The 17,509-nt window shown below is 43.0% G+C and overlaps 1 protein-coding gene across 1 annotated transcript in view; it reads right to left on the reverse strand.

Moving 5' to 3' along the window:
- The window catches only part of ARHGEF37 (Rho guanine nucleotide exchange factor 37), a 56,010-nt gene extending 38,817 nt beyond the window's left edge, over nucleotides 1-17,193 (reverse strand). Inside the window, exon 1 of the mRNA XM_049785174.1 lies at nucleotides 16,982-17,193. The gene's annotated coding sequence lies outside the window, so the exon portion shown is untranslated. The remainder of the gene's footprint in view (nucleotides 1-16,981) is intronic.
- Nucleotides 17,194-17,509: the final 316 nt, after the last annotated feature.

The following is a 17,509-nucleotide window of genomic DNA, read 5'->3' on the forward strand; positions in this document are numbered from 1 at the left end:
GACTTGGCCCCCAGCATCCCTAGTGCTGCCAAAAAAGAACCACTCAAACCAGTACACAGCTGGGAGTTGGCCACACAGCAGTGGTGTGACCTCCCAACCCTCCCACACCCAGATTAATTATGTTTTGTTTGTTTGGTTTTTTTGGGTCAAAACCAGCTCTGCTCAGAGCTTACTCCTTAAGGGACTCAGGACAACATACGGTGCAGGAATAAAATCTTGGTCAGCTATGTGCCACTCAAGTAAGTGCCTTATCCATACCATCTCTTCAGCACTAAATCATATGTAGTTAATAGCCTTATATGAATTAAAAAACTAAATGTAATAAAAAATGAGAGTTCTTTAATAGGAAAAAATCTATTCAAAAATCATACTTTACAATAATGTTAATAGCATTTAGAACAGAACAATAAATTAACAACATAATGAAAAGATTTAATTATATGGTAATAAAATAATACGTATACCTTCCCAAATATCTTAATTTAACCAAAACTTCTATTTTTATGAAGAAAATCATAAGAAGCTTAGCTGCTTTGCATGTGGCTGATCCAGTTCCCTAGCATCTTAGCACCATTAGATATGACCCCCCATCAAATTATCAAAGGTTATTTAAATACACTTAAGAATAAGTTTTAAGGACCTGAACGATAGCACAGCGAGTAAGGTGTTTGCAATGCATGCAGACGACCCAGGTTTGATCCCTAATATCCTATATGTGAGTGACTCCTGAGTGTTGAGCAAGGAGTAGCCCCTGAGTTCCACTGTGTGTGCCCCTAAAAAGTAGAAATAAAAGGAGAAGAAATGTAAGGTACTTAGTGAACAAAGACAAAAGAAATAATCTCCGGGGCACGGAGAGATAGCACAGCGGCGTTTGCCTTGCAAGCAGCCGATCCAGGACCAAAGGTGGTTGGTTCGAATCCCGGTGTCCCATATGGTGTTCCCCCCGCCCCCCCCCCTTGCCTGCCAGAAGCTATTTCTGAGCAGACAGCCAGGAGTAACCCCTGAGCAACGCCGGGTGTGGCCCCCCCCCAAAAAAAAAGAAAGAATCTCCAAATTATAGGAATACCAGAAGGGGAGAAAAAAGGGAAATGGGAAGAACAATAAGAGAAATAATAAAAGAGAATTTTCCCGCTCACTGGAAAGAGGCTGCTCTACAAATCCAAGAGGCAAAAAGTGCCAAACAAAATAGACCCTAACAGAACAACACCAAGACATATAATAATCCAAATGGCAAAAAAAAAAAAAAAAAAAAAAGGAGGGATATGGGCTCTTTAAATCAGTAAGGGAGAAGAAAAACCTCAAGTATATAAGAATCAAACAAAACCTTCCATTTGAAAAAATCCAGGAAAGAAAAAATGGGATGACATATTTAAACTTTTGATGAAAGAAACTCAACCTAGACATCCACTACCCAGCAAAACTCTCATTTACATGGATGGGAGGGTTAATAACATTCTTAGACAAAAAGTAACTTGCAATATTCATGCTAACCAAACTGACTCCAAAGAAACTACACAAAGATCAATTACATAAACTAACTACCCAATTGTAACAACAACAATCATACACAATATAATAGCACAACAGCCCTCTGTCAAGTTTCCTTAAATGTCAATGGACTAAATTTCCCATTAAAAGGAACAAAATAGCTGATTGGATCAGGAAACAAAACCCAGCCATCTGCTGTCTGCAAGAAAGACACTTAAAAGTTCAGGATATACACAGGCTCAGAACAAAAGAATGGAAAACAATTATACAAGCCTCCGGAAAAACAAAAAAATGCTGGGACAGTCATACTTATATCAGATCTAGAAGGACAGTACTTATTGATCAGGGGAACAATAAATTAAAAAGTACTAACTGATCAACATTTATGCACCAAATGTAGAGCCAGAAAAATATGTAAGGCTTTTGATCACAAACAGAGAAACATGGATGAAAATGTGATAGTAGTGGGAGATTTCAGCACACCATTATCACCACTAGACAGATCCACTAGGCAGAATACCGGCAAAGACGTAAGAGCCCTAAATGAGAATATAGAAGAAGTAGGACTAATGGATCTATATTTTCATCCTCAAAAAGCTGAATACACATTTTTCTCAAGTGCACATAGAACCTTCTCTTCGAAGGTTTTAGGACACAAGTCTAACTAACATAAAGTCACAAATATAAGAATTATACCAAGCATTCTATCATACCACAATGCCACAGATATGAAGATTGGTTGTAAGAAGATGTGGAGAAAATGTAATACCTCGAGACTAAACAACATGCTGCTCAACAACAGCTGGATCGAAGAGAAAATTAAGAAAGAAATAAAGATATTCCTTAAGATGAATGAGAATGAAGAAACAAATCGCCAAAATCAATGGAACACAGCAAAAGCAGGAATTAGGGGGACACTCAAAGCAAAGGCTTACATAAGGAAAGAAGAAAAAGGCAAAAAAATCAACAACGTAAAGGGACACTTTAAATATCTGGAAAATCAACAGCACACACAAACAGAAGAAAAGAAATAATAAAAACCAAGGCATAAATCAACAATATAAGAACAAAGACAACAACACAAAGAATTAATGAGACCAGGAGCTGTTTTTTGAAAGAATTAACAAGATAGACAAACCGCTGGAAAGACTCACAGGAAAAAAAGAGAAAATACTCAAATAAATAGGATCAGAAATGAAAGGGGAGAGATTACAACAGAACCCCAAGAAATCCAAGACATCTTGAGAGCTTATTATGAATAACTATACTCAGTTAAGCTAGAGAACCTAGAAAAATAGACAGAATTCTGGAAAAATATCATCCCCCAATATTTAATAAGGAGGAAGCAGAAAGCCTAAACAAGCCAATCACAAGTAGAGAAATTGAAACAGTAATTAAGAAATTCCCCAAGAATAAAAGTCCAGGACCAGACAGGTATACAGGTAAATTTTATCAAATATTTAGAAAAGAGTTACTACCATTGATCCTTAGACTTTTCCAAAACATCAAAAAGATGAGAATTCTCCCTTATTCCATCTATGAAGCTAGCTAATATCATGTTCATGTCACCAAAGCTGACAAAGATACCAAGAAAAACAATTACAGACCATTAAAACCAATGAACATGGATACAAAAATCCTTAATTAAATCTTAGTTAACCATTGGGAAAAGGAATATGAGAGGCATTCCTTTCCCCAATTTTAAATTGTATTGCAAAGCAATAGTTATTAAAACATCATGGTATTGGAATAAAGACAGATCCTCAGATCAGTGGAATAGACTTGAGTATTCAGAGACTGTTTCCCACACATACAATCAACTAATCTTTAACAAAGGGGCAAGAAACCCAAAATGGAGCAAGAAAAGCCTCTTCAACAGTGGTGTTGGCACAACTGGTTAGCCTCTTGCAAAAAAGCAAACTCTGACCCCCATCTAACACCATGCACAAAGGTCAAATACAAATGGATTAAAGACCTTGATATCAGGCCTGAAACCATAAGGTATATAGAACAACGCATAGTTAAAACACTCCATGACACTGAGACTAAAGGCATCTTCAAGGAGGAAACAGCACTCTCCAAACAAGCGGAAGCAGAGATAAACAGATGTGACTATATTAAGTTGAGAAGCTTCTGCACTCAAAGGAAACAGTGCCTAGGATACAAAAGCTACCCACGGAATAGGGAGGAACTATTCACTCAATACTCATCATATCAGGGGCTAATATCCAAAATATACAATGTACTGACAGAACTTAACAAGAAAAAAATCATCTAACCTCATAAAAAAATGGAAAGAAGAAATTAACAGACCATTTCTCAAAGAAGAAATACAAATGGCCAAAAGGTACTTGAAAAAATGCTCCACATCACTAATCATCAGGGAGATACAAATCAAAACAACAATGAGGAACCATTTTGTATTGTATTTTTGTGTTCCTAGGGTATATCCCTAGGAGTGGTATTGCTGGATCATATGGGAGCTCAATTTCCAGCTTTTGGAGGAATCTCCATCTCACTTTCCATAAAGGTTGGACAGCATTCCCACCAGCAGTCGATAAGAGTTCCTTTCTTTCCACATCCCCACCAGCAGTGCTTGTTCTCGTTCTCATTCTTTGTGATGTGTACCAATCTCTGTGGCATGAGAAGGTACCTCCAAGTATGTGATCAACTAATTTTTGACAAAGAAGCCAAGAATTTTTTTTGGGGGGGGCACACCCAGTGGTGCTCAGAGGTTACTCCTGGCTGTCTGCTCAGAAATAGCTCCTGGAAGGCACGGGGGTTCATATGGGACACCGGGATTCAAACCAACCACCTTTGATCCTGGATCGGCTGCTTGCAAGGCAAATGCTGCTGTGCTATCTCTCCGGGCCCAAAAGCCAAGAATTTGAGATGGAACAAAGACAGTCTCTTGAACAAATGGTGATGGAACAATTGGAAACCATGTAAGAAACTAAAGATTGATCCATATCTCACAACTTACACAAAAGTCAACTCAAAGTGGATCAAAGACCTTAAAATTAGACCCAAATCCATCAAGTTTATTGAGGAAACAAATAGGCAGAATACTCCAAGACTTAGACCTCAAAGAAGTCTTTAATGATAGGGTGCTAACAGTAAGAGCTATAGCATCAAACCTAAATAAATGGGACTACATCAAACTAAAAAGTTTCTGTATGGTAAAATAAATATGGGCTAATATTAGATGGCAGCTACCTTAATCGGATAAAATTTTTACCCTCACACATCAGATAAAGGTGATTCCTGAGTGCAAAGCCAAGAGTAACCCCTGAGCTTTGCTGGGCGTGACCCCAAAACAAAAACAAACAAAACGGAACTATTGTCTGGATTTTCTGTTGTGTGGGTGCCATTCCCTTCCTTGTTTTATTGATGCAGTGATGAAGCCCCCATGCCTGGTTATGGAGATTGTGTGTCTTTAGCTGCAATACTTACCAGGGATCACATATTTGGTCACAGTGCTTGGTAAGGATCACACACTTTGCAGATGCAGTACTTGCATACATTTTGTTTTGTTCCTCCAGAGACTGTACATTTATTATGGCACCAGGTGCCGCAATGGCACCATATCATATACAATGATGTGGGGCATTGTGAGGATCAAACTCATGAGCCCAGGCCTGTAAGTTCTGACTGCACGATCCTTAGGCAGAACCAGCATCTTTGCGCCAAAGAGATGGTAGAGAGTTCAAGGCAAGCAGTAGATCCTGGTTTTGCCAGGTCCCCTGAGCACAGCCAGGAACAACTCCCAAGCATTGAGCAGGGCATAGCCTGAGCATTTTGGGGTGTCACCCAAAACACTGTATCCCTACCCACAACAAACGAATCCACATCTTAAAGCTCTTTAAGCAGGGAAGCAGCAGAGATACAGTTAAGTAGTGGAAGAGAGTCAATTTAGACATTTAAGGCTGGAAAAATAAGGAAGGAGACTCGTCCACTCTGAGTCGCCAGGAATGAGTAATCATGGAAGACTACCAAAGGTGAAGTTCAGGCATCAAGTTATCCAGATACCCTCTGAAAAATAAAGGGAAGGGACATCTATTTTAAGAGTGACCAACTAGGGACCAAGTTTATAGACATGTGCAATAGTCAAGAGAGTTCTTATAAAAAGAACTTCCAGACCTATAAAGCCCAGAAGGATGAGGAATGGAGAAGATCAGAAGAACATTTCTTCTTTCATTGCCTGGTTTTGTGTGTGTGTGTGTGTGTGTGTGTGTGTGTGTGTGTGTGTGTGTGTGTGTGTGTGTTGGGGGGGCACATCCAGCAATTCTCAGGGCTTACTCCTGACTCTGTCCACTGGTATCATTCCTGGAAGTACTCCAGGGCCAGTACACAGTGTGAGGACTCAGTCACATCCAAGGAAAAAGTCCTGTACCATTTCTCTGGCCTGATATAATTAAAGATTCATGATCAGGGCTGAAGATAAAAGGCTGCCAATCCAGATTTAATCCCTAGTACTTCACATGGTTCCCTGAGCCCACCAAGAGTGATCCCTGAGATAAGAAAAAATAAAAGATAGTGTGGTAATAATGTCCAGAGACATGGGGCTGGAGCAGTGGTGCCGAGCAGTAAGATAAGGTAAGGTAAGGCCTTGCCTAGCACTAATCTAGGCACTAGCCTAGGACAGACCACAGTTCGATCCCCTGGCATCACATATGGTCTCCCAAGTCAGGAGCAATTTCTGAGCACATAGCTAGGAGTAACTCCTGAGTATCACCAGGTATGGCCCAAAAACAAAACAAAATATCCAGACAATAGAAAGGAGGGCCAGAAGGACCAGTATATGATAGAAAGCTTGCCACAAATAGTGGAACAGTGCAGTTAGGGGCCACCAGGACAATGATAATTGGAAGTGATCACATGAGACAATAATTGGGTGTTGGATGGTGATGAAATGATATGCTTTGTATCTCTTCATTATCAACATTGCTAATCAAAGTGTCTAAAAAGAAAAAAGTTAAGAGAGAGAGGAGCAAAATGCCTGCCTCAGACGCAGGCAGGGGAAGAGGGGGAGGGAAACCAGGGAATTGGTGATGAGAAATTTTCATGGGTGAAGGGTAGCATATATTGTAAGACTGAAACTCAATCATAAACAACCTTGTAAGCATAATATTTAAATTAAAAAGAGAGTGATCCCCAAGCAGAGATCCAGGAGTAAGACCCAAGTCTGGTATGGCAAGAAAAAAACTTTTTATTAAAAAACAAAAACAAAAACCCAAACTCTAGTAGAGTGGGTAGGGCATTTGCCTTGCAGGTGACTGACCCAGGTTCTATCCCCAGTATTTTATATGGTTCCTTGAGCTCAACCAAGAGTGACCCTTGAGTGCAAAGTCAGGAGTAAGCCCTAAGTACAATTGAATATAGCACCCCCAAATTAAAAATAATAAGAATATTCTTGTTTAGAAAAAATAAAAAAATAGATACAATATTTGATAGCTTTGTTTTCCTCTATTGAGCTCTACAGACTGGCTGAGGGAAGAACTACAAAAGTTTGAAGCTTAGATCATGGAGCCCCAAAAGTCTAATTTCAAATTCTGTTTCTGAAATCAATCAGCCTGGTCTCCTTACATAATCTTCCTATAAAGTCTACATAAAGCTTATAGGTCCTTTAAGATAACTCATGTAAATGTCTAAAAGTACCTCAAAACATTAGCTATTGCTTTGTTATTGGTATTAAACTGGAAAAAGTAGCATGACCATGGGTCAGAATCAGCATTGCTTTTTCAAGCAGCCAGGATGGCAATCACACAAAATAATGTAAGGTATGCTCCAGAGCCTGAGATTGCAGCAAACACCATGGAGAGGCACTGAGAGATGTGGTCCAATGACATTATTACTCAATCCAGCCATGCAGAAACTTTGATTTGGGGCAGTTGAGCAATACATTTTCCTTCCCTCTATCTGGCTTAAGCAATGGGTGTTTGCCACTTGATTAAAAATGGTTTGTCAGATCTTGGAATGGAAAACAGAAAAGGTTCCACTTTGAGGTTCACAGTGACACCACCAAAACAGGTTCTGCCAGTCTGTCCCTGTGACTCACAGGAGGTACACTAACTCAGATGACCCAAGAAATGCCAAAGTTTGGGTAATGGAAGCAGTGAGGGCTTGAAAACCTCTCATATCTCCTGACAATTAAGGTTCAAGATGGGGTATAAATCACAGAGGAAGTAAAGGGGGAAGTAGCAGCACTAGAGGTAGAATGGAAGTGGGAAAAAAAAAGCAGCTAAATCCAAAGTGTGCAGCTGGGCTCTGTCCTTTTTATGAAGAAGATGCAGATCAGACAGACTACTGGCTGGAGTAAAAGCTCTGCATGCTTGAGGAGAGGATTCAGACCCTCCTACTGAACAGTCTCCAAGTGCCACCAAAGTGATACCCCTGTTTCCCAGCACTGAGCCAAGAAGTAGCCCTTAAGCATCGTCAGGTGTGGCCCAGAAAAACAAAAGAATATGCAGACTTTCATCTCGAGGATGGGATTCTAAGAACCTTCCGGTCTAAATGTCCCCACCTCTTCCCAGTGCCCAACAGGCTCCTACTAGACACACAGAGGTAAAGTAGAGGAGAAGTTCAGTACCATAAAATCAATTTACTTCTCTGTTCAAAACCCACATAAGCTTTTTGGTTCCCCGCCCCCCCCAAAAAAACCTACTTTCTCCTATTGAAGGAAAAACAAACAAGCAAACAAAAACAAAGGTAAGGGGTGTGGGGGCAGAGGGTGGTGGGGGCAGGTAGTTTACTAGGCTGAATTCTAGATTTGTCTCATGGCTCTATGTCCAACACTACAGAGGTCTCCAGCTCTTCAGGGAGTAATTCTTGCCAGTAGTACCAGGTGTGCTGCTTCCCTCCCGCCAAAAAATGAAAGGAAGGAAGGAAGGAAGGAAGGAAGGAAGGAAGGAAGGAAGGAAGGAAGGAAGGAAGGAAGGAAGGAAGGAGGGAGGGAGGGAGGGAGGGAGGGAGGGAGGGAGGGAGGGAGGGAAGGAGGGAGGGAGGGAGGGAGGGAGGGAGAGAGAGACAAAGAGAGAGAAAGAAAGAAAGAGAAAGAAAGAAAGAAAAAGAAAGAAAGAAAGAAAGAAAGAAAGAAAGAAAGAAAGAAAGAAAGAAAGAAAGAAAGAAAGAAAGAAGGAAGGAGGAAGGAAGAAAGAAAGAAAGAAAGAAAGAAGAAAGAAAGAAAGGAAGGAAGGAAGGAAGGAAGGAAGGAAGGAAGGAAGGAAGGAAGGAAGGAAGGAAGGAAGGAAGGAAGGAAGGAAGGAAGGAAGGAAGGAAGAAAGAAAGAAAGAAAGAAAGAAAGAAAGAAAGAAAGAAAGAAAGAAAGAAAGAAAGAAAGAAAGAAAGAAAGAAAGAAAGAAAGAAAGAAAGAAAGAGAAGGAAGGGAGAGAGAAAGGAAGAAAGGAAGAAAGAAAGAAAGAAAGAAAGAAGAAAAAGAAAAAAGAAAGAAGAAAGAAAGGAAGGAAGGAAGAAAGAAGAGAGAAAGAAAGAAAGAAAGAAAGAAAGAAAGAAAGAAAGAAAGAAAGAAGAAAGAAAGAAGAAAGAAAGAAGAAAGAAGAAAGAAAGAAAGAAAGAAAGAAAGAAAGAAAGAAAGAAAGAAAGAAAGAAAGAAAGAAAGAAAGAAAGAAAGAAAGAAAGAAAGAAAGAAAGAAAGAAAGGAGAAAGAAAGAAGAAAGAAAGAAAGAGGGGCCGGAGAGATAGCATGGAGGTAAGGCGTTTGCCTTTCATGCAGGAGGTCATCGGTTCGAATCCCGGCGTCCCATATGGTCCTCCGTGCCTGCCAGGAGCAATTTCTGAGCCTGGAGCCAGGAATAATCTCTGAGCACTGCCGGGTGTGACCCAAAAACCACAAAAGAAAGAAAGGAAGGAAGGAAGGAAGGAAGGAAGGAAGGAAGGAAGGAAGGAAGGAAGGAAGGAAGGAAGGCAGGAAGGAAGGAAGGAAGGAAGGAAGGAAGGAAGGAAGGAAGGAAGGGAAGGAAGGAAGAAAGAAAGGAAGAAAAAGAAAGATTTCCCACCAAGACCACAGTCCTAGACAGAAAAGTTTTTATTGTTTCACTTAAAACATCTGGACTAGAAAGGCACTGTCAGGCCGGAGAGATAGCATGGAGGTAGAGCATTTGCCTTCCATGCAGAAGGACGGTGGTTCGAATCCTGGCATCTCATATGGTCTCCTGAGCCTGCCAGGAGCGATTTCTGAGCATAGAGCCAGGAGTAACCCCTGAGTGCTGCCGGGTGTGACCCCCCCAAAATAGAAAGGCACTGTCTGGATCACAAAAGTGTGTATTTAACATTTTGTAGTCGGATTGGGAGGCCCCCAAATTGTGGTCAAGAGGCCTAAGAGTCCTTCCCAGTATTTTCCAGCAAGCAGTCTAGTGGCTGTTTGCAGGAACCTGAGGGTGGGTGCTGCTCAGGCCCTGTGGTGCTGGGCATACTCTGGGCCACCTCATTAGTACTCAGGGAGTTTGCAGGGTTGTGCCTAGTGATGCTCAGGGCCACAAGTGGTGCTGAGGATCAAACTTGGGTCAGCCACTGCCTGTACATCTTTCTTTTTTTTCCTTTTCTTTTCTTTTTTCTTTTTTCTTTTTTTTTTTGGTTTTTTGGTTTTTGGGCCACACCTGTTTGACGCTCAGGGGTTACTCCTGGCTATGCGCTCAGAAATCGCCCCTGGCTGGGGGGTACCATATGGGGACACCGGGGGATTGAACCGCTGTCCATCCTACGCTAGCGCTTGCAAGGCAGACACCTTACCTCTAGCGCCACCTTCCCGGCCCCCTGTACATCTTTCTTACGCCTAAATTCAATTCTTTTGAAAAGGCTAAACATTGGGGCCGGGCGGTGGCGCTAAAGGTAAGGTGCCTGCCTTGCCTGCGCTAACCTTGGACGGACCGCGGTTCGATCCCCCGGTGTCCCATATGGTCCCCCAAGCCAGGAGCAACTTCTGAGCACATAGCCAGGAGTAACCCCTGAGCGTTACTGGGTGTGGCCCAAAAACCAAAAAAAAGAAAAGGCTAAACATTTTGTGAAGTGGTTGGTACCATTTTACATTTCCACCAAATATACCGAAGAGCTATAGTTCCTTTACATTTTGTAAACTCCTGATATTATCAGTCTTTTCAACATTATCTACCCTAAGAGATGTAATTTTAATGTCCATCTGATCATGAGCACCTTTACAAGGACTTTGTGAACACTCATACATCTTCCATGGACATGATTTTGCTTTTTACAGTTTTTAATTTAGTAAAGGAGGTAGTCATATATTATCAAAATGTAAACAGGGGCGGGAGAGATAATACAGTGGCTAGGGCCTTGCACTCAGAAGACCCAGGTCAGATCCCCCAGCACCATCAAGAGTAATTCCTGAATACAGAGCCAAAAGTGATCTTCCATCATCATTGAGAGTGCCCTCCCATCCCCCCAAAATAGTTAACAATACAGAAATTTATAATAACAAACTAAGAGGTACTGGGGATGTCGCTTAGTGGTAGAGCAACTGCCTTGTACCTTGTATGCACGAGGCTACAAAGGCTAAAATCAGTGTTTGTTATCAGTGCCAGCCCATTCAACAAGCTCCCCCTGGTACCACCTGCTATTAAAGATTCCTCTGTCACAACAACCATAATGCACAATTGTGGTGTACCCTAAGACCCACCCATTTCTGGGAGGGGTCTGAACCGGATAGTAGGTGTAACTTTACCTGCAAGCCCCTCCCATTCCTGGGAGGGGTTTGGAAAAAGGTAGATAAGGTTGGGACCAAGGGAATTCGGCCCTTTTGGCTCTTTGCCCTTTTTGCCGTTTCTCTCTTGGCCCGGCTTGGCTTCCTGGCTTTTGGATCTTTGGGCCGCATGGAGCCCAAAGGGAAGATGGCTAACAGGAGATAAGATGCAGGGCTAGCAAAATATAGCTGAATGCTTAAAAGGTTAACATAGGCCACACACCTGTGGTGGCAAGGGCATGAATAAAGATGATTCTTCCTGATGGGCTGCGTGTGAGTGAGTGATTTCACCTGGGCCTGGAACTCGCCGGCTGCATGGAGGTTGCAGAGCCATGTGGGCTGGATGGTATCCTCCACCATCCAGCCTCATCGTTAATTATTTAATGCAACACACAATCTCTTGTATACCACAGCATTAATGCCAAGCACAGCAATGTAAGTGTACTGGCAAACTCTGCAACTAAGTGTGTGAACACTGTGACCAAGGAATGCAGCCCCTGCCCTACAGCAATGTAACAACAACAGAAAGGAGGGTTGGGGTAGAGAAACAAATAAAAGCCAACTTAAAAAGGGGGAAAAAGGGAATTTATTGTCTACTATGGATATTCCCCAAATAATCAATGTACTTAATGCAAATTCTTGCCTCTATTCTAGATGTTGAATCAGTAGGTCAAAGATTGAGCACTTTTACTCAATCTTAACCTTTCTCAATATCCTCTGTGTAATTGAAAGGCACACTGTCATTTCTTGGGAAATTCTACTGTTAATCTTGTTTTCAACTAAGGAAAAGTTGAAGGATGGACATGGTGGGTCTGGAAGGGAAACAAATGAATGGAACACAAGGCTGTCCTCCGACAAGAAGCCTTTGCCTTAGAATGTGAGCATGTTTGTTCCATCTTATGGAGCAAAAAAAAAAAAAAGTCTAGAATATTAAAATCAAATGTGAAAGCATTTTTTAGAAGAGAACAAAATCAAGTCACTGGATCACTGGACCAGGATAGGGATAAAGTTGCCTAAAATACTGTGATTGCCGAAAAGGATTTCTCTAGGAATTGAAACCCAACTACAAACATGTTTGTAATCATGGTGCTTAAATAAAGATATTATTTTAAAAAATAAAATAAGACTATAAATAGGGGCTGGAGAGATGGCGCTAGAGGTAAGGTGTCTGCCTTGCAAGCGCTAGCCAAGGAAGGACCGCCGTTCGATCCCCTGGTGTCCCATATGGTCCCCCCAAGCCAGGGGCAATTTCCGAGCGCTTAGCCAGGAGTAACTCCTGAGTATCAAATGGGTGTGGCCCACCCCAAAAAAAGAATTAAGACTATAAATAAACATGCTAACTTATGGGGCCGGTGAGGTGGCGCTAGAGGTAAGGTGTCTGCCTTGCAAGCACTAGCCAAGGAAGGACCATGACCGCAGTTCGATCCCCCAGCGTCCCATATGGTCCCCCCAAGCTAGGGGCAATTTCTGAGCGCTTAGCCAGGAGTAACCCCTGAGCATCAAATGGGTGTGGCCTCCCCAAAACAAACAAACAAATAAAATGCTAACTTATTAAAAAAAACTAATTAATTTGGGGGTGAGACAAATCACTGGCAAAAAACATTCTGAAATCTGGGGCCGGAGAGATAGCACAGCGGCGTTTGCCTTACAAGCAGCTGATCCAGGACCCAAGGTGGTTGGTTCGAATCCCGGTCCATATGGTCCCCAGTGCCTACCAGGAGCTATTTCTGAGCAGACAGCCAAGAGTAACCCCAGAGCACTGCTGGGTGTGGCCCAAAAACCAAAAAACATTCTGAAATCACAAAATATGTATGTTTTTATTTTATTAAGACGAAAATCCTGGGGCCCAAGCTATTGCACAGTGGTAGGGTGTTTGTTTGCCTTGCACACGGCTGACCCAGGACATACCTGAGTTTTATCTCTGGCACCCCATATGGTCCTCCGAGCCAGGAGCGATTTCTGAGTGCACAGCCAGGAGTAACCCTTGAATGTCACCAGGTGTGGTCCCAAACTAATCCCTCAAAAAGACAAAAATCCCTTTGATCGGGTCCAGGATGCGGCTCAAGTAGTAGAGCATATGCCTTGCTTGTACACAGTCATAGATTCCATCCCCAAACCACATGTCAACCTATCCCAACCCAACCATCACTGGGTATCCTGTGTGTGTGCCACCACCTCCAAAAAAAGCAATTCCCCTCTATAAATACAAGAGAGAAATGCAACTCATCAGACAGGTAAAGTGTATCTTAATCTTAATTCAGAAGCAGCTACTTGTCCTAAGTTATATTTTGCTGGCTCTGTTTACAAGACCTAAAATTGTGAAGAAAATACACACAGTATTTTGTAAGAGCAGATTTTCTTGGTGGTTTTTTTCTGTTTGTTTGTTTTAATAAATGAGCCTCCTAAGACCCTGTCCTCACAGTTTGGGACCCATGATAGATTTGAAAGTCCTTAAGCTTGTCAATAAACAAACTATAGACTTTGTACAAACTCAACAAATTCCATTTTATTTCAGTGACAAAATCCAAAGACACCCCCTTTATTAGTTAAATGAAAAGCTTTTTATTTGCTCTCAAGAAGAATCAACCAAAGCTCTGTTCAGCACAATAAGATGCTGATCCATGGGGGTTGTGAGCCAACTGTCAGCCAAACTGTATCCTGGCAGGATTTATCATTGGGCAAGACTGGGTGTTGCCTTTTCTCCTTTATAGCCTCCTCTTTCTTCTCACTTAAAAACTATATGTTTTGGGAAACTATGCTAAAAAGTGGGATAATTGGTTTATAGGGGAACTTTATACTTCCATCTCTGAAAAATCGTCATATTGCTTTCCACAGAGGATGGAACAAATGACATTCCCACCAATAGAGGATGACGGTTCCTTCTCAACCACATAACTAACAGTTTCTGGTCTTTTTAATATCTGCCATTCTCACTGGCATGAGATGATACCTCATAGTAATTTTGATTTGCACTTTATAATTTGCAAAGATGTATGCACATCTATGTTCACTGTATTACTTAGTACAATAGGATATAGGGGAAAAAAACCAAATAGCCAAAGACAGACAAATGAATAAAGAAGTTTTGGTTTATATACACATTAGAATAGTATACTGGCACAAGAAAAAAAAAAAAAACAAAAACAGAATCATACAGTTCACTGCCACTTGGATGGAACTGAAGGTTATATCATGCTAATGAAACCGAATAGTTATCATGCTAAGCCAGAGGGAGAAGCAGAAGTACCAGATAATTTTAAGCACCTGTAGTATATAGAGAAGCAAAACAAGGGCACAGATAATATCAATCAAAAAAATCCTTGAACAACAGATTACTAAGAATAGCAAATTAAGAATAGGGGAGAAGGAATGTGTTGACTGGAAGTAACACAAGGACATTGGCAGAGGGTCCTAGGCACATTGGTGGTTGGGAAAATTTAGGGGGGCTTTCTTGGGGGTCACACCAGGCGGCCCCCAGGGGCTACTCTTGGCTCTACACTCAGAAATCACTCCTGGTAGGCTTGGGGACCATAACCATATGGGATGCCAGGAATTGGACCTGGGTCAACTGTGTACAAGGAAAATGCTCTACCCACTCTGCTACCGCTCAGTCCCAGAAAACAAGGTTTTTTGTTTTGTTTTGGTTTGGTTTGGTTTGATTTTTGGGTCACACCCAGCAGTGCTCAGGGGTTACTCCTGGCTCTGTTCTCAGAAATCACCCCTGGCAGGCACGGGGGACCATATGGGACGCTGGGATTCAAACCACTGACCTTCTGCATGAAAGGCAAATGCCTTACCTCCATGCTATCTCTCCAACTCCCAGAAAACAAGATTTTAATTAAAACTACAAAGCAGGGGAAATAGCTCAGAGGTCAGAACATAGGTTCTCTGTGCCTCTAGTACTCCAGATGTAGCCTTTTGGCCCCCACCATGGTTGGCCCCCTGTTGCACCACATCATTTGGTTCTAGCATTAAACCATCAGCATGGGATGGAGAAGCCCCAGAATCACCTGAGTAATGCCTGGGTGAGCCCTCTCTTGCTCCCACCCAAATAAAAACAGACAAAAGCAAATTATACATGTGTCTGCTCCATTCCACAATCCTTGTTAAAAAGTCCAGTAATGGTGTGTGTGTGTGTGAGAGAGAGAGAGAGAGAGAGAGAGAGAGAGAGAGAGAGAGAGAGAGGGGGGGGGGAGGACAAGAGAGAGAGAGTCAGTGGTGAGGGAAGGAGGATGGCAGGAGAAAGAAGAGCTGGGGGCATTGGTGTCAGAAAATGTGCACTGGTCAGGTATTGGGGCTGGAGAGATAGCACAGTGGTGAGGCGTTTACCTTGCATTCGGCCAACCTGGGACAGATCCAGTTTGATTCCTGGCATCCCATATGGTCCCCCAAACTTGCCAGGAGCGATTTCTGAGCGCAGAACCAGGAGTAATCCCTGAGCATTGCCAGGTATGTCCCCAAAACCAATCAATTCATAAAAATAAGTAAATAAGGGGCCGGCGAGGTGGCGCTAGAGGTAAGGAGTCTGCCTTGCCAGCGCTAGCCTAGGCCGGACCGAGGTTCGATCCCTCGGCGTCCCATATGGTCCCCAAGCCAGGAGTGACTTCTGAGCGCATAGCCAGGAGTAATCCCTGAGCGTTACCGAGTGTGGCCCAAAAACCAAAAAAAAAAAAAGAAAGGTCAGATGTTGGACGTTGAATGACTGAAACTCAATTAGGAACAACTTTCTTTGTGTGTGTGTGTGTGTGTGTGTGTGTGTGTGTGTTTTGGGTCACACCCGGCAGTGCTCAGGGATTATTCCTGGCTCCAGGCTCAGAAATTGTTCCTGGCAGGCACGGGGGACCATATGGGATGCCGGGATTCTAACCAATGACCTCCTGCATGAAAGGCAAACGCCTTACCTCCATGCTATCTCTCCGGCCCCAGGAACAACTTTCTAACTGTGTCATGATGATTCAATTAAAAATTATTAAAAAGAGGGCCAGAGACATAGCATGGAGGTAGGGTGTTTGCCTTGCATGCAGAAGGATGGTGGATCTAATCCTGGCATCCCATATGGCCCCCCAAGCCTGCCAGGAGCGATTTCTGAGTGTAGAGCCAGGAGGAACCCCTGAGCGCTGCCGGGTGTGATCCAAAAACAAAAAAACAAAAATTATTAAAAAAAAAAACCTGATCGTTTCTAACTTCAACAAGTGATGAGTGATGTCAGTGACATCTTGGGTAGTATTTTCTTCTATTTAGGTTAGGTTATTACTAACATTTAGGCTACCTTCACCAAAGAAATGCTAGCCTGGGTTAAGCTCCTGCTGGCTCACAGGGGCCCAGGCTGTGTGGGCATATAAGGCACCTCCTGCAAGCAAAGCAGACTTTCACTCTCAGTCTTCTAGGTTACTTCTCCTGCCTACATGCTGATAAACTTTATACCGCTGTCTTATTTTAGTGGCTGTCCAGGTTCTTTAGTCTAGTTTCTTTCAGTGGAGCTCAGGGGACCTAAGAGGCCAGGAATCTAACAGGACCTCCAACTCTCTCCCTACTTTCAGACTTTATTCCCTGCCACCACCCCCTACTTTGCAGCTTGCCTTTAATGGAACAGGTTCTCTCTCTCCCCGCTCTTCTCTCTCTCCCTCTCTCTCCCTCTCTCTCTCTCTCTCTTCTCTCTCTCTCCTCTCTACCCCCCTCTCTACCCTCCCCTTCCCCACAGCAGCCTGTAAATTATCCTTTAGCATTCCTTCGCATAGAAAGGCTTCCTCTCAGATCTGAAAACAAGTGCAAGCTTACGTGTGTGTCAGGAGGACTCTGAGGCTTTCTGAGGGGTCAGTCATTCCAAGAAGATTCCAAACCAGCGGGTAGGCAGGCAGCTGTCCACTCGCCCATTTCCTCTGCTTCCTGTTGTCATCGATTTGGAGATGCCAGACTTTCTGGCAGGATTTGGCAGGACTCTCCTCCTGATGGGCCTGGCAAGGTCAAGCTCACTCACTCCTGCGACCAGGGCCCCCGGTCTTTCTCCTGGGCCTTGACGCCTACGCAGAAAAGTGGCTGTCTTGGTAGTTGGTTTTATTCCATTGCTTTAGTATCTGAGGTTTCCCCACCCACCCACCCCGTGCAGACAAGGATCGAATCTTACCAAGGATGGATTCTTAGAGAAGAGTCACCCCAAATCATGCGCGCAAAGGCAGGGACAAGGGTCCACAGAACTGAGCTCGGTTTTCCCAGCACTTGCTGACCTGGGCTCAGTCCCCCAGCCGGCTCAGGAGGTGGCTTTGCTCCAAGGCGCAACAGGGAAGCTACGCAGCGACCTGCCAGGGT

The sequence above is a fragment of the Suncus etruscus genome, chromosome 12, assembly GCF_024139225.1.
Source record: "Suncus etruscus isolate mSunEtr1 chromosome 12, mSunEtr1.pri.cur, whole genome shotgun sequence".
NCBI lineage: Eukaryota > Metazoa > Chordata > Mammalia > Eulipotyphla > Soricidae > Suncus > Suncus etruscus.